The following is a 23,196-nucleotide window of genomic DNA, read 5'->3' on the forward strand; positions in this document are numbered from 1 at the left end:
CAGACAGACAGGAACGAAGAGATGAGAAGCATCAATCATTAGTTTTTTGTTGCACATTGAAACACCTTAATTGTTCATTGATTGCTTTCTCATACATGCCTTGACCAAGGGCCTTCAGCAGACCAAGTAACTTCTTGCTTGAGCCAGCTAGCTTGGGCTCAAGATGGTGAGCTTTTTGCTCAAACCAGATGAATCCTTGCTCAAGCTGGCTACCTTGGGGTCTCTAACCTGGGTTTTTCACATGCCAGTCTGATGCTCTATCCCCTGTACCACCACCCAGTCAGGCTAAGGCAGGCCAATTTTTAACATCCAGGTTTTCTGATGTCTTGAGATATACTTCATTTTTAAAATAGATCATTGTATATATTTTACTATAAATTTTCACTCAGCCAACTTATATACTGGTTTATCATCCTGTGACTAACTTGAAATTGCTGAAGGAGAAATAATCCATGAAATCCATCCTCAATGTGACTATGGGTTACCCTAACTCCAGTGTTCCAAAGTCAGGTGATGTACATGATTCCATCATCTCTTAAAACATCATATTGACAGGTGATGATATAGGTTCAAGATAAACCATGCAATTTGTTGTCATCAGCCAACAGGGGAGCTGCTCTCACATCCAGGAAACCTGGATATTTTTTGGATAGGTCAGAGCTTCCATTAGGTGAATTGTTATAAACATGTCCTTTTCTAAACCTCTCAGGAAGCAAGGAACTCCAATTAACAATTTTGAATAGATGACTTGATTACACTGGTACATGTTGATGGGCAAGTATGGCTTTCTTAAGTGATCTATCTGTTGTAAAATATTCAATCCATGCCTGACCATGACCAACTTGTACAGAAGTAGAAAATGTGAATTATCTTGATATGATGGTGTTTTTACATCAAGTATCTGAAGGACAAGATAAATTAAGCACTGGGTCTTGACTTGGGTCTTGACATCTGGATCATCTAAAAGCTGAGAAATAATTAAAATTACTTGCACAAAATATTGTCATTTTAAAACAATAAGATAAGCTATAAATTCATAATCTCAGAAAGACTTCAGTACTAATTAAAATACATCATCTCAACAAACTTTCAAATATTCAAAATGGGCATCTTGAACTAAAAAATCTTTCATTTAAAATACTTTTTAAAATTAAAATATAATTTACACACCACATTATATGAGTTTCAGGTGTACAACATAGTCATCAACATTTATAGGCTTCATGATCACCATAATAATTCTAACAAAAATATGTCATTGTACAGGGTTATAATACTATTGGCTATATTTCCTATGCTGTACATGCTATACATTACATCTCTATGACTATAACTGTAGGTTTGTACTACTTATTCCTCTTCATCCACCCACATATACCCTTTCCTTTGGCAATGATTAATTTGCTCTCTATTACTATGAGTTTATTTCTATTGTGTTTGTTTGTTTTTAATTCCACATGTAAGCAAAACTCATATTATTTGTTTTTCTTTGTCTGACCTATTTAACTTTGTATAATACTATCTAGAACCATTTTTGTCATCATAAATGACAATATTTTATTATTTTTTATGGCTAAGTAATAATTCATATACATATACACATACATATATACACAAATAAAATATATACATATATGTCTACACACACAACACACACACACACAACACATCTTTATTCATCATCCACCTACTAATGGACCCTTAAGTTGCTCACACGTCTTGGCTATTGTAAAAAATGTTGCAATAAACACAGGGTAGAATATACCTTTTTTGAATTAATACTTTTGTTTTCTTAACAAAAATATCCAAAAACTGAATTTCTGAGACATATGGTAGTTTTACTTTTAGTTTTTTGAGAAAAGGAATACTTCTAATTTAAGGGAAATCATCTATCTTATACTTCTCATGTGATTTTTATAGCAATAGAATAATACTTTGCTGAAGATTATTAAATCTATCTGAACTTTTAACAGCATGGTAAAATTATTGTATGGTTTTGCAAGTATATAACATTATTCATTTAACTAGTATATTTTTCTAACACATAAAGTTTTAAGTCAAGAATCTATTATCATTTTACTAAAAAGAAAAATAATCATGACAGGAGCACAGATTGGCATTTTTGATGTTTGAGGCATTTCTTCTCAACAGTTTCTTTAATATTTCCAAAAAATATTATATTTATATTTTTTTATATTTATAAATTTTATATATTTATATATTTACATATACATTTCAGCATATGTATAAAACTACTGTTTATTATTAGACAATTTAAAAAACAACAACATAGAAATGATGAGCAACATACCTGTTGCACTACTGCTGCAGCTAAGTTTCCTCCTGAACTACTTCCAGTAACATCAGTTCTCTCAGGGTTCATGTCATATTTTGAAAGAATATCTTTACATAAGAACCATTTTAAGCTAGTATATACATCTTCAAATTGAATTGGAAAATGATACTTAGGTGTTAATTTGTAGCTGTAGAGAGAAAACATGGTTTTTATGTCACTTATATTTTTACTTTTCTTTTTTTTTTTTTTTTGTATTTTCTGAAGCTGGAAACGGGGAGAGACAGTCAGACAGACTCCCGCATGCGCCCGACCTGGATCCACCCGACACGCCCACCAGGGGGCAACACTCTGCCCACCAGGGGGCGATGCTCTGCCCCTCCCGGGTGTCGCTCTGCTGTGACCAGAGCCACTCTAGAACCTGGGGCAGAGGCCAAGGAGCCATCCCCAGCGCCCGGGCCATCTTTGCTTCAATGGAGCCTTGGCTGCGGGAGGGGAAGAGAGAAACAGAGAGGAAGGAGGGGGGGTGGAGAAGCAAATGGGTGCTTCTCCTATGTGCCCTGGCCGGGAATCAAACCCGGGTCCCCCACATGCCAGGCCGACACTCTACCGCTGAGCCAACCAGCCAGGGCCTATTTTTACTTTTCATTAAAGCATAATATACATGTCAGATACACACATATCTTGAGTGTACAACATTTGGACCATGAAACAGAACACTGCCAGTACTCCAGACCCTCATTTAAAAGCTCTTTTATCTAATCTTCTTAACTCCTGAGTATCCACTAACCTAACTGGTTTTGTCCTATACATAAATGTACTCCTGTGTATCTGGCTTCCACTGTAAAACATTGTGTTTTTGAGTTTCATCCTCTTTGCAGTATGCTTCTGTCTTTTAATAAAGAATTTTGTTGTGTGACTATACCACACTTTGTTTATCCATTAAAAAGTTGATGAGAATTTGAGTGGACTGCAATCTTTGGATTTCACAAGTGTGTTGATATAATTATTTTAGTATGCAGTTTTTTTGACCCTATATATTTCTGTTGCTGTATATCTGTAAGTGTTATTGATGGTCACAGAATTATGCATATATGCTTAGCTTTACTTAATATTATTAAAGAGTTTTGCCAAGTAGTTGTACCAATTTATATGTACTTGAACCAGAAGCTTATAGAAGTACCTGTTGATGCATATCCTCACCAACAGTGTTTTATGTCTTTCTGCTTTTAGCATAATATTGGGTATATAGAATTATCACCTTGTCATTTTAATTTATACTTTCTTGATGTATATTAACTTCTCACATGTTTACTAGTGATTTGTATATCCTTTGCTATATATTGTCTCCTTTAGCCTTTTCCTCATACTTCCATTAGTTGTTTATAGAGATTGGATTAAAAAATGTGCATAGCCTGATCAGGCAGTGGCGCAGTAGACAGAGCATCAGACTGGGAAGTGGAGAACCCAGGTTAGAGACTCTGAGGTTGCCAGCTTGAGTGCAGGCTCATCTGGGTTGAGCACAGCTCACCAGCTTAGACCCAAGGTTGCTGGCTTGAGCAAGGGGTTACTCAGTCTTCTGTAGCCCCACAGTCAAGGCACATATGAGAAAGCAATCAATGAACAACTAAAGTTCATAACAAAAAACTAATGATTGATGCTTCTCATCTCTCTCTATTCCTGTCTGTCTGTCTCTATCTAACCCTCTCTGACTCTCTCTGTCTCTGTAAAAAAAATTAAAAAAAAATTTGTGTATATGTAGATATACATATACCTTTTGACATACATCAATTTTTAATTTTTAATGTAGCCACTTCATTGAAATATACATAATTTACACACCAAAAATTCTTTCATTTAGAGAGTGCAATTCAAAGATTTTTGGTGTATTCAGAGTTGTATTTTTTATATTACTATGTGTTGGGAAGATAAAATATATTATGCTCACTTTGTTAAAGATGGTGCTGCCCATGTGGAAGCCCATCTGCCAGGTGATAATATTAATTGCTCTTTCTGCTTAGGATGAGTGTGATTATGTTAATATGTGTTGGGGGAGGGCTTTCATGCCAAAAGGTTTTTAAAAAAAGAGAGAGCACATTGTTCCAGGAGAAGAGTGATTACATTCTAGGAGGAGCCCTTGCTGTAGGAGAGAGAGTAAGGCCACGTGGAGGAGAGGAGAGGCAGCCAAGATAGAGGAATGCTGAAGAAGCCAGTTTGTGCAGAGTTTGTGTAGAGAGGAGACAGGGAACAGAGATGAAAAAGGCTAGTGAGCTAGAAACCTTTGATTCTAGGAAATCTTGATAGCTTTGTGAGCACTGAATGAGTGGGTTTTGGAGCAAAGTGTGTTTTTACTTGAATGCTGGGTGCAAGCTATGATTAAAGCTAATAGCTTACCAGTTCTTGGCTCCATTGTTTCATTACCGACTGTCTGAATCAAATACAAGCCTGCATGGGCCAGGCGGTTGTGATGGTGGCCGTGGCTCCTGGCTTAACACTATGTGACTATGTTTTAACTTTATAATAATGATTTAACTTGATGAATACTCATGAATTTTTAAACTTTTACTTTTCTAAAGTGTAAATTTGAATAGATATATGTGGCTGTGACATAGTCTCCATAGCAATTTCACCCCTAATTTTAGTATTCTGAGTGTCCTAAGTGTGTTCTTTTCAAGTACAAATCACGGATCCAAAATGTTACTTTACACTTCCCATTATCAGTGTTTGTTTATTTTAATATGATAATATCTTTATATATTAGACTCAAATACTTGACACTGAGTTAAATTTTTTTCAGGAATGTTATTGCTTTTTCTTCATAACAACTCTCTAAAGTAGAAAGTATATATGATACACTTTTATAGATGATCCTCTGACTCCAAGTACTCATTACAGAAGAATGTCAATAAAACACTGAGAGGATATTTAGTCTAATCAGGTCCATCCAGACTTCATTTTTTATCACCTTAAATAATATAAGAATAAAATTTATTTCTGGCATAATCATATATCAGACAATAAAGCTGAGGGAATCATGGTATGAAAGGCACCTGGTCTGAAAACAAATTAAAACAGCTCTTACTTTGTTGATATGACAACAGCATCTAGTCTGTTTGCTGTCTGTCTTGACAGGAAGTCATAACCTTGTGAAGCTGAAATAAAAGGAATAAAAGCAGGATTTTGGTGAGAATGGGCAAATGAAGTGGAAGATGTTTCCTTCACACAAAACCCTACTGTGCTTGTGTTGGGCAGATAAAATACATTATGCTCACTTTGTTAAAGATGGCACTGCCCATGTGGAGGCCCATTGCCCAGGTGATATTAAAGTGTGTTGGGGGCGGGCTGTGGGCAGGCAGGATCCTTGTAGCCTGGGGCTTGGTTTTAGGACTAAGCCTTTCCCACCCTTTCTGATGTGGGGTGGACTTTGTATCAGAGATTTTCCTATTTTGTGTATTGGATTAAAGGTTTTGATTTTTGCACTATAAAGTGGAGTAGACTAGGACCTTGCTCTCTCTCTAACCAAGACTATTAGCACTAGAGAGGAGAGCAGAGAGGAGAGAGCAGAGAGAGGCCACATGGAGGAGGCTAGGAGAAGCAGCCAAGATGGCGGAGTGTTGAGTGAGAAGCCAGTCTGTGCAGAGTTTGTGCACGGAGAAGGAAGGAGATGGGGAACAGAGGTGAATAAGGTTGGTGAGCTAGAAACCTTTGATTCTAGGAAACATGGATAAGTCAGTAGCTTTGTGAGCACTGAATGTGAGTGGGTTTTGGAGCCCAGTGTGTGTTTTTACTTGCCCGCCACGTGCAAGCTAAGATTAAAAATGATGGCCCACCAGTTCTCTCCTACTCTAATGCAAGCCTGCATGGGCCAGGCAGTTGTGATGGTGACTGCGGTCACGGGTCTTACAGCTTGTCTCAAATTCTGGCAATTCACCTGCTGTTCAACATTGAAATACTAGGAGGACACATCTGCTTCTGGACTGAGTCATAAGAAACCACCCAACCATAACTCAGTAGAACTCAGTGTTTCTCAGTGAACTTCCCAACTGCTCTTTGTCACTTTTATCTTGTGTCCTGCACATTTGGATTAACTTCTTTTAAGCCAGTTTAATTCTCTAGAAGATTAACCTCAAGTCCCTAATTGGAAGAGATATTGATTTGGTTTTGTTTTAGATGATGGGTATTTAAAAATAAAAAGTTGAGTCACTGATTTTGAAGGAGAAACCAGAATAATGCAGAGGAGAGTGGGGCCTGCAATGCCTGGGTCTTACACCCCAGCCTGTGACCTCAGTGTTCAGGACTGAGGGAACAAGTTTAGACAGAAAAATTTGAAAAATAACAAACCAGGGTGTGGACCTTGCTGGTTATCAGTTCTTTGAAATGAACTGCAGCTCCAGTAAGAAGAATGAGTGATAAGATTGTGAATGATAGGATTATCAAGGACAGACCCTCTGGTTACCTCTCCCTTTCCCCTCCCTAAGACATAAAATTAGGCCTGCAAAAAAAGAAGTCATAGAAATCAGACATTTGTCACGTGAAAGCTAAAGGTGTAATGGTATATAAGGTGTAAGAAATCTAACTTCTGGGAGCATGTGTTTGGTTCCCTCTTTTGGGGGTCACACTGCTCCATTGGTTAAGTAAATTCTACTTTCTTTACCAAGTTGTCTGAGTGTTTTTATTCTCCTTTGACTTCTACAATATATGGTGCATTGGCCAGGAACCAAGAAGGAAAGATGCCCATATTTGGCAGCCTTCAGGCACCCTGTGGGGAGTCTTTGAGCTGCCCTGCAGACATGCCTGCTGAGCTTACATTGGGGATTTCCCAGTGTGGGTGCCTCTGTAGGATAAAGTGGGGGATCCCCTCACCAGTTGTAAGGCCAGTTGCCACCACCACCATCACAGCTGCCTGGCTCATGCAGGTTTGCATTTGATTCAGCAAACAGTAATGAAATAATGGAGCCAAGAACTGGTGGGCCATTGGCTTTAATTCTAGCTTGCACCTAGTGGGCAAGAAATACACACAGTGGTAAAACACTTCCCTTCCAATTCAGGGCTCCCAAAGCCACTGACTTATCCGAGTTTCCTAGAATTAACAGTTTGTACCTCACCAGCCTTATTCACCTGTGTTCCTGTAGGTCAAATGAGTTTGTCAATTGGTATATATGTTTGCTCACTTATATTTTGCATTGTGTGTGAGGGACAGGCTGTAAGTAGGCCAGGTGTTTATAACCTGAGGCTTAGTTTTAAGAATAAGCTTTTCCCCACACCCTTGACCATTGCATGATGTGGGTGGTGCACTGTTGGGAAGATAAAACATATTATGCTCACTTTGTTAAAAATAGAGCTGCCCACGTGGAGGCCCATTGCCCAGGTGATATTAATGTGTGTTGAGGGCAGGCTCAGGGCAGGCAGGATCCTTGTAGTCTGGGGCTTGACTTTAGAACTAAGCCTTTCCCACTCTTTTTGTTGTGGGGTGGTGCAATCCCATCATGCCCCAGATAAGTGACTTTGTATTAGAGACTTCCCTATTTTGTATATTGAATTAAAGGTTTTGATTTCTACACTACAAAAAGGGGGCAGAATGACAGCTTGCTCTCTCGGTTCCTGAGATTAGCATTAGAGAGCAGAACACAGAAAGGCCACATGGAGGAGGCCAGGCAAAGCAGCCAAGATGGTGGAGTGCTGAGGGAGAAGCCAGTTTGTGCAGAGTTTGTGCATTGAGCAGGAGATGGGGAACAGAAGTGAATAAGGTTGGTGAGCTAGAAACCTTTGATTCTAGGAAACTCGGATAAGTCAGTAGCTTTGTGAGCATGAATGAGTGGGTTTTGGAGCCCAGTGTGTGTTTTTACTTGCCCGCTGGGTGCAAGCTAGGATGAAAGATGATGGCCCATTTGCTTTTGGCTCCATGGTTTCTTTACCAACTGTTCAAATCCAATGCAAACCCACATAGGCCAGGCTGCTGTGCTGGTGGCCACGCCTACTGGCTTCACATGCACTCTTATGAGGAATCCCATTATGCCTCAGATAAGTGACTTTGTATCAGAGACTTCCTTGTTTGCATATTGAATAAAAGGTTTTGATTTCTACACTATAAAATGGGGCAGAAGACCCCATGCTAGAGGAGAGCAGAGAAAGGCCACGTGGGGGAGAGGAGAAGCAGCCAAGATGGTGGAGTGCTGAAGGAGAAGCCAGTTTGGGCAGTTGTACAGAGAGAAGAAGATGGGGAACAGATGTGAATAAGGCTGGTAAGATAGAAAACTTTGATTCTAGGAAACTCAGATAAGTCATTGGCTTTGGGAGCCCTGAATGGAAAAGGAAGTGTTTTACCACTGTGTGTATTTCTTGCCTGCCAGGTGCAAGCTAGGATTAAAGCCAATGGTCCACCAGTTTTTGGCTCCATTGTTTTATTACCATCTGTCCAAATCTAATGTGAACCTGCACAGGCCAAGCGGCTGTGATGGTGGCTGTGGCTACTGGCTTTACAGGGCCAAAGTGAGTGTTGGGTCCCCTCCAAATTTCCCCTATTGTTTAATGTTGGAATCCATGGGAGTCCGAAAGACCAGAGTAACAGGCTTTATTGAAAGGAAGAAAGTAACCCTGCCGGGCACTTCTCCTGGGGAAGAAGAGCACCAGTTACAGACTAGGGGAGAGTTATGTAGTGTTTGGGAGAGCCTGAGGGGATTCTGAGGCAAAAGTCCTGGTATGTCTGGAATGCTTCTCCTTGGGGGGGCTTTGAGCATGTGGGTGTTGAATCAATAGTCCTGGTATGTCCGGAGCCCTTCTTGGGGCAGGTTGTCAACTTTTTGGAATTCCTCTGTCTCAGGGTCATTAGTCCAGTAAGGGTGAGGTCTGACAGATAAGCGAAACATCAAGAGGGCAGTTTGGAATTCACGTATCTATCATTACTCAACTCTGTGGTTACATATAAAAGAAAGGCAGTTATTAATTTTATAATATATGGTAAGGGGTAATGAAGAGAAAGAGGAGAAAAAATTGGAAAATTATTGCTTCTTCTGGAGAGAACTCGAGAAGGGAACCTTGCCAAGCCAAGACCCCCATCCAGTTCAGAAGGTCATCAATTTCCATGCTGTGAGGTCTGAACCAGGCGATGTCTCCGAAAACCTGAGTGAGAAAGTAAAAAAAAATTATGCGAGGTAATAATTGTTAGTTGCTTGCTGCTAGTGCCGAGTGGACAGAGTGACATGGTGATGCATGGTCTCCTGGATGAGTCTCATGAGACGTGCTGGTCTGGTTCCTCTTGAATGGGAGGACATATGGAGATTTTAGGAGACAGGGAACCTGTTGGTGTAAGTTTTTAGAAGGACTGCATATGTGTGGTTGAAAAGGAAGGGGGAGTTTGGAGAACATTCAGGAGGGAACTTCTCGGGCTGAGGGGCGGCTTCTTCCTGCTGTCATCCCTACCTATTTGATATTTCCCTCATGAAGTTCTCCTTGGGGTACTGGGGAATAGGAGTGTAGGAGCATTTGATTGTAGGTAATCCTAGAGATTTCTCTCATCCTGGCCTGTAGGAACTTAATAAAGAAAGAGGCAAGTATTTGGAGATTAGTAATGCAGAGATAAGGAGGGTTGTATAGGGGTGTGTGTGTGAAAGTTCTTCCATGGTAAAGTTAGAGATATTTTCCATGGTAAAGTTAGAGATATTTTTTCCTGGCAGCCCTGGAGAGAGCAGTAAGCTTGAGTTAAAAGAAATGTTTCATGCCTGTTTGTAGGCTCTGCTTCAGCCAAGAAGACCCAGTGATCTTGTCTTTTTACTATGTGAAGGGAAAAAGACTGAGAAGTGTTAAGAGGTGTTGCTATTTATTCTCCTAGTTCTTCAGGAATATGGGAGAGCTTTAGGGTTAGGGGACCTGTAGAGGTTGAAAGATAGAATTTAGGAGGTTTGCTGAAACAGGGTTTCAGATTTTTCTGTTTCATGAGGGCAGGTTTCAGAGTTGATGTGTAGGGTTAGGTAGATTTTTCCAGTTGTCTGATTGGCGAAGGTCTGCATGCAGTTCTGTAAGAAACTAGTAAACAAATGTAAGAGGCAGGGTTTAAAAGTTAGAAAAGTAAATAGGAGAGTGAGTGGACCAATGAAAGGCAATTGTCAAGATACCCAGGTTGCGCAAAACCACTGATTCCATGTATACAAATTTGCTGGGCTTCAGAGAGAGAGAAAGTAGGAATAAGACAGGGAAGTGGCCCTTCCCCCTGTCCCTAGATCTAGTTTTGTAGAGATTTCTAAAGCAATAAGAAGAGAAATTACCTGTATAGCTCATTTGGTCCTTACATTGATGGATAGTGTATTAGGAACTGGAAGAGGCTCATGGGTGGGATTAGGTTGATATTTAGGGTGAGATAGATTAGGGTACAGGTTTTTGTCTAATTAGTATGGAGACACAGATAGGTGTTGGTCCCACATGAGTAGAAAGTTCCAGATTTGGTGAGGTAGGTTGAAAGGTGAATAGAGAATAGAAGAACAAGGGGTCGGTTTTGTTTCTCTGTTTTTGAGCTCCAGATGGTCAGGGTGGAGGAAAGAGTCGTCCTAATAAGTGGGGAGGGTAGAGGATTGTTAGCTAGGTGACTGATTAAACATTTTTGAAAACCAGTTTTCTGACTGTACAAATTTTTTTTTCTCAGTACAAATCTCCTACAACCTGCACAAACCTTCTACAACTTACATAAACCTTCAACTTTCATGCACTTTCTTATCCAGAAATAACTGGCCTTCATAACAACTTGCTTTTCCTTTTTATTTCAAAAGTATTTCCATACCTTATACCTTCTATTATCAAAATCATACAATTCCTTTCTAGTCAGAACTCTTGATTTAAAAAATTTTAACCTCTAGTGACAATCAAGTTGAATTTTTTATACTAGTTTCCCTTTTCCAAAAGCCTGACTAAAAGAGTCCTTAGTTTTTTCATATATTTGCCATACATGGACCAACCAGCTTCAGGTTTGTGATTGGAGTAAGGCATTTCATTTTTCTATTTTAGCAGCAGTGGGAGTTGTCAGGATCATGGTGTGTGGACCTGTCCATGTAAAAGTCAATCCTTGGATGATGTAATGCTGGAAGTGCTCTTGGACAGTGTTTGAACAATTTGCTGAGTAACCTATAAAACCTGCAAGTACTTAGGGAAAGGGTGTTACATTTCCACACTTTGCAGTTAGTTTAAGTCCTAGTGACCACTGCTTCTAGCTGGAATTAGCAGCAGGTCCCAGTCTATAATAGGCATGGGGCATGGAGATAAGAGAAATAAAGGAGATACTAAACATTAAATAAAGCCATAAAATCAGACTGTCAATACCCACAGTAGAGATCTTTGAGGGATAAATAAAACTTAAATATTCAGGCAAGGCATAGTAGATGGCCCTTGTGTTTACAAGAAAGGAGATCAGCTTATCTGCTACTTGGAAGAAACACCTTAGGCTCCTGAACGATGTCCTTGAGCCTTCAGTGGCAATTCCCACCACACTGGGCAAGGTCAGGTCACAGGTAGCTGGAACAGGGCTAGAAGAGACTGAACCCTCCCTCCATGGAGCAAGGGGGCAACTTACCTTCTCATGTCCCTCTTTCCACAGCACAGGTGTGTCAACCGGTGGGGCCGGGAAGCCTGGCAGGCTTCAGTTCAATGACCTTTCTTTCCACTCTGGAGCAGGGCCTTGATAGAATGCTGTGAAACACCTTAGGGCACTGAAGCCAAAAGTTGGTATTTCCTGACTACTTTTGGGCCTTATTTGCCTTTTCTGTTGCTTCCTTGGTCATTATAGACCTTAAAAGCCATGCTCAGAAGATCTCACTGAGGGGCTTGACTAAGAGAGCAAAATTGGAAATTCAGTGTTTAAAGAAGCCTAATTAGACTGAGGAAAGAAAAGATTTGATCTGTAGTGGTAGGTGGTTGGAGACTGTGGAGGGTCTGAGTTTGATCTAGGGTGAGACTTCATGTGGTGGGGGTTAAGGCAATGCCTAGATAGACTAGGGACTGAGAATAAAGTTGAGCCTTAGCAGAGAAGACAGGATAACACTTCATAGAGAGGAAGTTAAGAAGGGTGGCAGTGTGTCTCCTTGAGGCAGGCAGGGAGGGGCTGCAGAGGAGTAGGTCATCTACATATTGTAAGAGAGTACTAGTTTTGAGATTGCATGCTGCTAAATCCTGAGCTAGTGCCTGCCGAAACAGGTGTGGGCTGTTTCTGATCCCCTGGGGTAAGACAATCCAGGTAAACTGCTGGGCTGCATTAGTGTCTGGGTAAAGGCAAACAGAAAGTAAGAGTCAGGGTGTAGAGGAATGGTAAAGAAGGCATTTTTGAGGTCTAGAACCCTGAAGTGAGTGGTGTTTGAGAAAATGTGTGACAGTAACTTGTAGAGATTAGGGACCACTGGTTGGAGGGGAATTACTGCCTCATTGATTAGGTGTAAGGCTTGTATAAGGCAATAAGCCCCTGAAGGTTTTCAATGAGGAAGGGTGGGGGTATTGCAGGGAGATTCCGTGGGGATGAGTAAACCTGTTTTATGAGGTGGGTAATTACTGGTTTAAGGCCTTAGAAACAGACACAGTTACACATTAAACAAAGACTTCACATATTATGAATTAAGAAATTTAAATGAGCGCGCTTTACTTGTTTCAATTAACTAAAAATATTTTCTGACAAACAATGAGACAAGACAGATTACTTACATAGCTTAATATACAATTCTGTTTTTTAAGTTTTTCAAGATGGCAGGGAGTTGCCAGCATAGAGGAAGAAGAGAGAAAGCAGATGGATGGACAGTGTGAGCAGCTGGATGGAAAGAAGGAGGGTCAGAATCTGCAGGAGGAGTAGGAGGGGGTTCAAGTATTGGTGGTGGCACCACGTGGTCAGAGGAGTCAAAAGGATTTAGAGCTCTGAGGAGAGAGGAGAGGGCAAGGAGGAAAGAGGCACATCACAGTTTGTAAGGAAGGAGGAGGGGTCAGAGAGGAGACAGACAGAACTGCAGTTTGTAAGGAGGGAAGAGAGGTCAGAGATGAGACAGGCACCGCAGCCAGAGCCACAGCTTGCTTCTTTGGAGGGGGAAGAGGATGAAGAACACAGTGGAGAAGGGAGAGGCCCCTGGCCAGTAGGGGAGGAGAAAGAGAGACTGATGAATGAGAAAACAGGATTTAGTGAAGGAAAGAGGCTTTCTGGAGGGAAGAGACTCCAGCAAAAAAGATTTGCTGAGAGACTAGAGAGGGGTCCCAAGAGAGGGATGCCCCGGGGGTCAGACAGGAGAAGGAGAGAGTTTGGGAGTCCATGGAGAAGGAAAGATTAGGAGCAGAGGTATTAGGTGAGGTTTCTTTGGCCAAAAACGACCTGCGTGTAGAACAGAAGGCACAGAAATTAAGGACAGGAGAGAAGGGAGAAGAAAGCCTGCACGTAAGGAACTTCTGATGCCCTCCCCGTCTGGTGGCAGAAATTGTCAAGATATCTTAGGATTTTGTAAACAAAAGTCCCGTCTTCAGGCCAATGGGATTCATTGTCTAGTCTGTACTGAGGCCATGCCATGTTACAGAAGATTAATTTCTTCGGTTTGAGGTCTGAGAGACCAAGTTTGGTGAGGTTTTTTATGAGACACCCTAGAGGTGTCTGGTCGGAAGGCTTAGACTCTGAAGAGCCCATAGTGGAGACAGGTGAGCAAGAGGGGGCGTCCCCGCCTTTTGTCACTGTCCCAAGAGGAGAGAATCTCCATGTGGGGGAGTCGTCCCTGATAGAAATCATCACCACCTGTCAGGGAGTTCCGAGGACGAGATGTCCGAGAGAGTGGAGAGGTTTGGCTAGGCGCCTAGTCTTCCGTGCAGTCCACTGAGACTGAGTCAAACCCCTCAAAATGTGAGGCGTATCAGAGAAAACCATCTGACCAGAAAGGGGTATTTTTAGAGAGAAATTTAGAGGCCAACTGGGGAAGGGGAAGGGAGAAACTCCTTACCTTCTGGTCCAGCAGGGGTTCAGGACAGGGTTAGACTGCCGGCCAATCAACCCACAATTACACATCCAAACAGAATCAGGGAGTAAGCCCGGGATGAGCTGCTGCTGCCCATTGCTTCCCTGGTTGTAAGTTTGGACGGCAAAGAGGGATAGTCCAGGCAGTTAGTACCCCTCCCGGGTTTCGGCACCAAATGTTGAAATCCATGGGAGTCCGAAAGACCAGAGTAACAGGCTTTATTGAAAGGAAGAAAGGAACCCTGCTGGGCACTTCTCCTGGGGGAGAAGAGCACCAGTTACAGATTAGGGGCAAGTTATGTAGTGTTTGGGAGAGCCTGAGGGGATACTTAGGCAAAAGTCCTGGTATGTCCGGAATGCTTCTCCTTGGGGGGCTTTGAGCATGTGGGTGTTGAATCAAAAGTCCTGGTGTGTCCGGAGCCCCTCCTTGGGGCGTGTTGTCAACTTTTTGGAATTCCTCTGTCTCAGGGTCATTAGTCCAGTAAGGGTGAGGTCTGACAGATAAGCGGAACATCAAGAGGGCAGTTTGGAATTCACGTATCTATCAGTTTCCCAATTCCTTCATGTGGTATAATTGTTGCATGTTGTGGAAGGCTTAGGAGGTTCATGAGAAAAACCCTTTCTTTTAGCCATGATGGTCAAGAATTTTAAGAAAGTATTCTGAGAGGATTACGGGGTTACTATGTCCCCGGGAGAATTGAAGATCTTGTGTGAACTAGAATAGTCCACTGTTGAACAAATGAGTTTGTAAAATTAGTATTTCTTTTTTGCATTTTTCCAAAGCTGGAAACAGCGAGGCAGTCAGACAGATTCCCGCATGTGTCTGACCGGGATCCACCCAGCATTCCCACCAGGGGGCGATGCTCTGCCCCTCTGTGGCATTGCTCTGTTGCATCCAGAGCCATTCTAGTGCCTGAGGCAGAGGCCACAGAGCCATCCTCAGTGCCCGGGCCATCTTTGCACCAATGGAGACTCAGCTGTGGGAGGGGAAGAGAGAGACAGAGAGGAAGGAGAGGGGGAGGGGTGGAGAAGCAGATGGGTGACTCTCCTGTGTGACCTGGCTGGGAATTGAACCCAGGACTCCTGCATGCCAGGCCTACGCTCTACCACTGAGCCAAAAGGCCAGGGCAAAATCAGTATTTTTTGAGTTTTTCGCTTTTATTGTTAAAAATGGCACTGGGCAGTCACGTGTGTACTTGCCCTCAGAGCAGGGCTGTTGATTGCAAATTGTGGATTGCATTTCTGCTTGGGAGGGGCCACTGTTTTGCTTTCTGGAAAAGAGGCAGATAAAGAAGTCTTGTTGGCAGGGAAAGAGAAGGCGTAGAAGGTAGTCGCTAGCTATCTAGGCCACCCTGATCAGTTTCCCTATACAGACACTTGGCTTAGACTAGTTTTGCACCCTCCTCCTTGTCTTAGAGGTCAAGTATTGATAGCAAAGGCAGGGAAGCATTCCACCAATCCTGGAGAGTCACTGCTGCAGGCCAGGAATTTTAACCCCTAGTGAGCCAGAAGAAGCAGAATCTTTGACTCCCTCATCATGCATACCAGCAAGGCTTTACTCTTCTACACCTGGCTCCTCTTCCACCTTAAAAACTGCTACTGACTGAGGCCCACTATTGCCATGTCTATCAAGCCCCAGCATAAGCTCTTCTGGGTGGGAGGCACCTCTCACTGCCTCTCTGGAACAGGTGCAGGCTCCCCTCCCCCCACCCTTAGCTGGGAGGCTGTGCTCAAAGAATAGGACATCAAGTGGAGATGCCTTTGAGAGGAGTGAGAAACAGTAAAAGAGCCAACAAGATTTATGTCAACAGAGAGGTTGCAAAGAGGCAGGAAGATAAGTGACAAGTGAAGAAAAAGGTCGAGTTCATAGCTAGGGCCTTTCTGCAACAAGGGCAAAGAAAAGACTCCCCCTGTTTGAAAATGGAAAGAAGACAGACAAGGGAAAAAATGGACAGTCAGGCAGGGCACCTTGCCACATGATTGGTGCGCCATCTGCCAGGAAAACAGGTCATTGGAAAAGTAACTGTCCCAGGTGGGACAAGGAGGAGGTGTGCTGGCTGGCCACCTCCAAAGGGGAAGGCACACTTGTAAAGCCGGTAGCCACGGCCAACATCACAGCCGCCTGGACCATGTAGGTTTGCATTGGATTCAGATAGATGGTAATGAAACAATGGAGCCAAGAACTGGTGGGCCATTACCTTTAATCCTAGCTTTCACCCAGCAGGCAAGTAAAAACACACTCGGCTCCAAAACCCACTCATTCAGTGCTCACAAAGCTACTGACTTATCTGAGTTTCCTAGAATCAAAGGTTTCTAGCTCACTAACCATATTCACCTTTGTTCCCTGTCTACTTCTCTCTGCACAAACTCTGCACAAACTGCTCTGTCCTTCAGCATGCCACCATTTTGGCTACTTTTCCTGGCCTCCTCCATGTGGCCTTATTCTGCTCTCCTACAGCATGGGCTCCTCCTAGAACATAATCACTCTTCACCCAGAACAACATGATCTCTCTTCCTTTTAAAACCTTTTGGCGTGAAAGCCCTCCCCCAACACATATTAAGATAATCATGCCTATCCCAAGCAAGATGGGCAATTAATATTATCACCTGGGTGATGGGCTTCCATGTGGGCAGTGCCATCTTTAACAAAGTGAGCATAATATATTTTATCTGCCCAACAACACTGTTCAACGTAGCTGGGCAATCCCTCTTGATTTAAGGGTGACTAAACTAAGGAACCCCTGATGAGTCTATGGTCCACATGGTGGTAAGGGGCCAACAGATGGACTTCCTGACTGATACAGGGGCTGAACACTCAGTGGTGACTTGACCAATAGTGCCACCCTCCAACCATAAGGTAGACATTGTCGGAGCCACAGGAAAACAGACAGAACAGACATTCTGCCTGCCCTGTAAATATACAATCTGAGGTTATGCATCAGTTTTTTACATGCCTGACTGTCCAGTGCCCCTGGTGCAATGTGATCTGCTAAGCAAACTGAGAACTACTATCTCTTTTGCTGACAATGGCCAGCTGGACTTGCAGGGCCTAAGCTTAGGCTTATTTTACTGAGCCTGGGAAGCCACTGAGTCAGGCTAACCCAGAAATGGTTGAGGTTGTAGGATAATCCCCCCTGGGCTGGCAATAAAATAAGTGCCAGTGCAGATAAACTTAAAGCCTGTAACACTGCCTGTTAGCCAAAGACAACACCCAATTCCTAAAGAAGCCTTGGAAGGAATCCAGGTGTTTTTACAGAGGATAAGGAGCATGGCAATATTATCCCATGTCATTCACCCTGGAACTCCTTTGCTTCCCACCAGAAAACTTGGACCAATGATTACTGGCCAGAACAGGACTTGAGGATGTAAATTAGGCAGCAGTGACTCTGCACCCAACAGTGCCAAATCCATACACACTCCTAAGCCTCCTACCTGCTCAAGTCTCATGGTTCACTTGCTTGGACTTAAAAAATGCCTTCTTTTAGTACAAGACTGGCTCCTGGAGGCTGGGAGCTGTTTGCCTTTCACTGGGAGGACCTGGCCACAGGGGCAAAGGCACAGTACACTTGGACTAGGCTCCTGCAAGGGTTCAAAAAACCCCTGTCATCTTTAGGGAGGACCTCGCTCACAACCCCCAGAGGTTTCTTGTATAGGGCATCAGATGTGTCCTCCTTCAGTATGTGGATGACCTGTTGCTGGGTCATGAGAGTCTACAAAGTTGTGCTCGAGGAATGTGTTCTATTTCATCTAGAGCAAAATGAATACAAGGTCTTGAAAAAGAAGGCCAGATCTTCCAAAGGCAAGTAAAATATTTGGGATTTATTCTCTAACAGGGGGAGAGGAGGGTGCAGTAGGATTCTGTCATTTGTGGATCCCCAACTTTGCAGTACTGGCAAAACCCCTCTATGAAGTCACAAAGGGGGGAGAAAAAGAGTCCATGGACTGGGGTCCAGAATAGGACTGTGCTTTTCAGACCCTTAAAAAGGAATCACAAGTTGCCCCAGCACTAGGTCTTCCTAACCTAGTGAAACCCTTTGTGCTGTACATCTCAAAGAGGAGCAAGACAGCAGTAAGTGTATTAACCCAGGACTTAGAGTCGTAGTCTGGACCAGTGACTTGCCTCTCCAGTCAGTTGGACAAAGTTGTGGGGAACTGGCAGCCATGCTTGGGGGCCTTGGCAGCTGCAGCGGTGTTGGCACAGGAGACATACAGGTTGAATTTGGGACAGGGCTTGGAGATGTGGGTGCCTCATTCAGTGGTAGCTATGTTGAGTACAAGAGGGCATTGTTGGCTCACAAATGTCTGTATCACCAAATACCAGAGTTTACTCTGTGAAAACCCAAGGCTGGCAATAGATGTGTGTACCACTTTAAACCCAGCAACACTGCTCCCAGTAGAGGAGGGAGAGCAGCAGCACAACTTCCAGCTGACCAAACCTGTTAGATCAACCCATAAGAGACCCAGATTAGGAGCTGGATGCAGACAGAAGCAGCTCTGTCAACTCATGAGGGAAAGGCAAGCAGGGTATACAGTAGTGACTTTAACAGAGACTTGTGGCATCTGCCCCAAGGCACTTCTGCTCAATGGACAGAACTGCTTGCTTTGACTTGGGCCCTAGAGCTCAGTAAAGTAATAAAGTGAATGTTTTCACTAATTTTTACTTTGCCTTTCTTACTCTGCAAGTCCATGGGATCATATATAAAAAAAGAGTGCTCCTGACACCCAGGGTCAAGGACCTAAAATATTCAGGAAAAATTCTTCAGCTGCTGGAAGCAGTCTGGAACCCAAAACAGATAACAGTAATCCACTGCCAAGGACACCAGAAGGCAGGATAGGTAAAAGCCTGTCCTACCCGGACTAAAAAGGCACTACCCAGAGAAGTCATTCCAAGGTTTGAACTGTCACTTGAGGTAGGCCCTGACAGCAGCCTGGCCTCTGTGGCTAAGGTAGTACAAGGAACACCTCAAGCATTGAACATCACCTGGAAGCTTCAAGTGGCAGACAGATCTCAGAGCTCGGGAAAAGTAAAATGAATGAATAAAACTGGGAAGTTAGGGCTTAGCAAGTTATATCAGGAAACAGGTCTTAAATGGGTGCAAGTTTTACTTTTAATTCTACAATATTTAAAATTCAGTGCACCCCTTCCAAGAACACGAAGTATTCACCTTATGAGGTATTATTATACAATAGGCCTCCCCCAGTATTACATAGCTTGCCAGGGACTCCCCAAGAATTAGAACAGAAGTACGTAGACAATTAGAAGCTTCAGACAAGGTGGTCAGTGCCATATCCAAATGGGTGCTAGATAGAGCTATGATTAGTTTGTTTGCTCCTGTCCATTCTTTTTCCCCAAGAGACCAGATGTGGGTCAAGAATTGGAATCCAGGTTCTCTCTGACCCAGGTGGAAAGGACCCTATACTGTGATTCTGACCACTCCCACTGCAGCCAAGGTAGAAGGATTTACCACAATCAGCTGAAGCCTGCAGCCCCAGTGGAGACACCCTTGTGGACAGCAGAGACTGACCCTACCAATACTTGTAAGTTGACCCTGAGAAGGACAAAAGAAGCCCTGCTCAACCACAAACTGGAAGCTGACTGGTCCATGCACAACTGAAGCCTAAGAAACCTCACCATGGGGCTTCTTATTATTGGACTCTGGGGTGGGAGGGGAACTAAGGTCAAAGAAAAGCCAGAATAAGTCATCTTAAGGTTTTATGCATGTACCACTATAAGTCATACAGAAAGGGAGTGTAGGTCCCTTGGCTGGGAGAGAAGCTACATGGTAAATAAAAAGTATATATGTGTTCATATATATTATACCTTTATATATGAATAACCCTGTAGAATAACCTGTGAATATTGATCAAATGTTCAATAGGCTACTTGAAAAAAAGACACCTCCAAAAAGTAAGTTATTGTGAAAGCTGGTTATATATAAATAGTAAAGAAAGTTCATAAAAGTTAAAGGTTTGTATAAGTTGCAGAAAGTTTGTACAGGTTATAGAAGGTTTGTTCAAAAAAATAATAATAATATGAAACTCCAGTATTATTGCAGGAATCAGAGGAGGACAAAAATGCCCAGACAACTTGATGAAGAAAGTAAGGTTTATTAAAGCAGGCAGAGTACATGGGATTTGTAGATCCAAAACACGAGCTCCCTAAAGTTGACTTTCTTACAGGTTATATACCCTTACAGTATCTAAGCAATAAGCATGTTATTTCTTTGTTTAAGGTTTCCCAGGACTCAAGGAGAGAAGAGAAAAGGCTTTGGTGGGGTAAATAAGGGGAAAGGGATTTCACTGGCCATAGTTACATACAGATCCTGCTGTTCTTGCTTTATACTGTAACTATTGGATATACATAATTTATCACTGGCTGAGTTGGTTACCCCAGCTGGCTCCTTTTCCTTGTATTCTTCTTGTTCCTTCCTTCTAAGCCAAGAGGGGGCCTGCCTCTCCTTCCACACTCCCCCTTTGAGAGTTCAGAATTTTTTAATACTGGATTCTCACATTCTTTATCTGATCCTAAGGGGAAGGCCTGATAGTGGTGGGTAAAGTATAAATGGGCCATTGGTCATTGCTGTTCTGTGACCTCTATCATGTTCCTTATGCTGTTTAATAGTGGCAACAAATATGGACCTATTAAGCAAATTTCTAGGAGAAATAAGACTGCTCCTATTAAGGTTATAAACCTACTAAAGGCTGAGAATTATCCCCTAAAAAGGCTACTGGAGTTTCCTTTAACTTTGCTCTGGACTACTGTTGGCCCTTCTATCTATTTCCTCTATTCTCCTGCTGCTATTTTTACTTTAAATATTGTAGTTGGAGGATTTGTAGGATCATAACATACATAGGGTTTGTTACTCCCTGAGTCACACACTGAATATTGAGTCTGATATAGGTACAGGTCCCTTTCTGAGTTCCCTTATACTCATGAAGCTATAGAAAAGCAGGTGGTGGAGACCTTTTGGCCTTCCTTGGTTACATAGATACACAGTTCATAGTCCTCTGCCCTAGTCCTCCTCCCTCCCCAGTTACAAGGATCCTCACAGTGAGATGCCTCAGGCTTCAGTCATACATTGACCGGCCAACTCCTGGTTTGTCGCTGGAGCAAAGCATGTTGTCCTTCTCAGGGTCAACTTACAAGGGTTGGCAAGGATAGTCTCTGCTGTCTATTATGGTGTCTCCACTGGGGCTTCAGGTTTCAGGTGGCTATGCTGAATCCAGGCGGGTATGCCTTCTACCTTGGCAGCAGCAGGAGTAATCAGGATCATGGTGTAGGGACCTTTGTACCTGGGTCAGAGGGGAGCTGGATTCCAATTTTTGACCTACACCCAGCCTCTTGGGGAAAAAAATAGGCAGGGGCAAACAAACTGATCAGAGCCTTGTCTAGCACCCACTTGAATAGGGTATCGACCACTTTCCCTAAAGTTTTTAATTGCCTATGTAGTCCTGTTTCTCCTAATTCTCAGGGAGTCCTTGGCAAGCTACATAATATTGGGGAAGCCTATTGTAATACCCAGTGTTCTTGGAGAGAGTGCACCAAACCTTAAACAATATTAGAGGCAAAGCTTGTATTTGTTTACGACCTGTTTCCTGAATAATTTGCTAAGCCCTAACTTCAGAGTGCTATTCATGCATTCCACTTCCCTGAGCTCTGAGGTCTGTATGCTGCATGAAGCTTCCAGGTGATGTCTAATGCTTGAGCTGTTTCTTGTACTACCTTAGCCACAAAGGCCAGGCTGTGGTCAGAGCCTATCTGAAGTGGCAGTTTAAACCTTGGAATTACTTCTCTGAGAAATGCCCTTCTCTGCCTTTTCAGTTCAGATGTGATAGACTTCTACCTTTCCTGCCTTCTGGTGTCCTTGACAGTGGATTACTGCTATCTGTTTTGGCTTCCAAACTACTTCCAGCAGCTGAAGAATTTCTCCTAGATATTTAAGTTCTTTGTCACCGGGAGTTAAGAGTCCTCTCTTTTTTGTAAATTGCCACATGTACTTGGAGAGTGAGAAAGGCAAAATGGGAATCTGTAAAGATATTCACTCTTTTCCTTTCACAGAGCTCTAAGGCTCCAGTCAGGGCAATCAGTTCTGCCCACTGAGCAGAAGTGCCTTGGGGTAGAGGCCTTGCCTTTATGCCTCTATAGTCTCTGTTAGAGTTACTACTGCACACCCTACCTGCCTTTATTACCTTGAGTTGATGGAGCTTCTTTCTTCTACATACAGCTCCCAACTGGGCTTTCTTAGGGGTTGATCTAGCAAGTCCAGCCAGCTGGAGTATACTGCATCAAGTACTTCTAAGCAATTGTGATGCAGCTTTTTCTCATTCACTGGAAGCAGTGTTGCTGGATTTAAAGTGGTACACACCTCCACTACTAGTCTTGGGTTTTTACATAATAAACTCTGGTACTTTGTGAGTTGGGTATTTGTGATCCAGTGATGTCCTCTGGCATTCATCAGAGTCACTACTGCATGTAGCACCTGCACCTTTAAGTCTTGTCCTAAAGTTAGTTTGTCTGCCTCTTGTACCAGCATGGCAGTGGCTGCTAGAGCTCTTAAGCATGGTGACCAGCCCTTTGCAACCCCATCTAGGTGCTTGGAGAAGTAGGCTACCAGTCTAGGCCATGACCCTAAATCCTGGGTTAATACACCCACTGCTGTCTTGCTCCTCTCTGAGACATAGAGCATGAAAGGTTTTGCTAGGTTAGGAAGACCTAGCACTGGGGCAAATTGTAATTCCTTTTTAAGAGTCTAAAAGGCACTGAAAGGCTCTTTTTTTCCCCATTTTGTTACTTCATAGAGAGGCTTGGCCAGTACTGCAAAGTTGGGGATCCACAAATGGCAGAATCCTACTGCATCCAGGAACTCTCTAACTTGTCTCCTCGTGGTGGGGGTTGGGATGTTCTGAATGACCTGTTTTTATTCTACCCTTAGCCTCCTTTTCCCCTGCT

At 42.9% G+C, this 23,196-nt stretch overlaps 1 pseudogene; it reads right to left on the reverse strand.

The window, feature by feature from the left end:
* Positions 1-371: 371 nt before the first annotated feature.
* LOC136322414 (arylacetamide deacetylase-like) overlaps positions 372-23,196 on the reverse strand; it is a 51,256-nt pseudogene continuing 28,431 nt past the window's right edge.

The sequence above is a fragment of the Saccopteryx bilineata genome, chromosome 2, assembly GCF_036850765.1.
Source record: "Saccopteryx bilineata isolate mSacBil1 chromosome 2, mSacBil1_pri_phased_curated, whole genome shotgun sequence".
NCBI classification, from domain to species: domain Eukaryota; kingdom Metazoa; phylum Chordata; class Mammalia; order Chiroptera; family Emballonuridae; genus Saccopteryx; species Saccopteryx bilineata.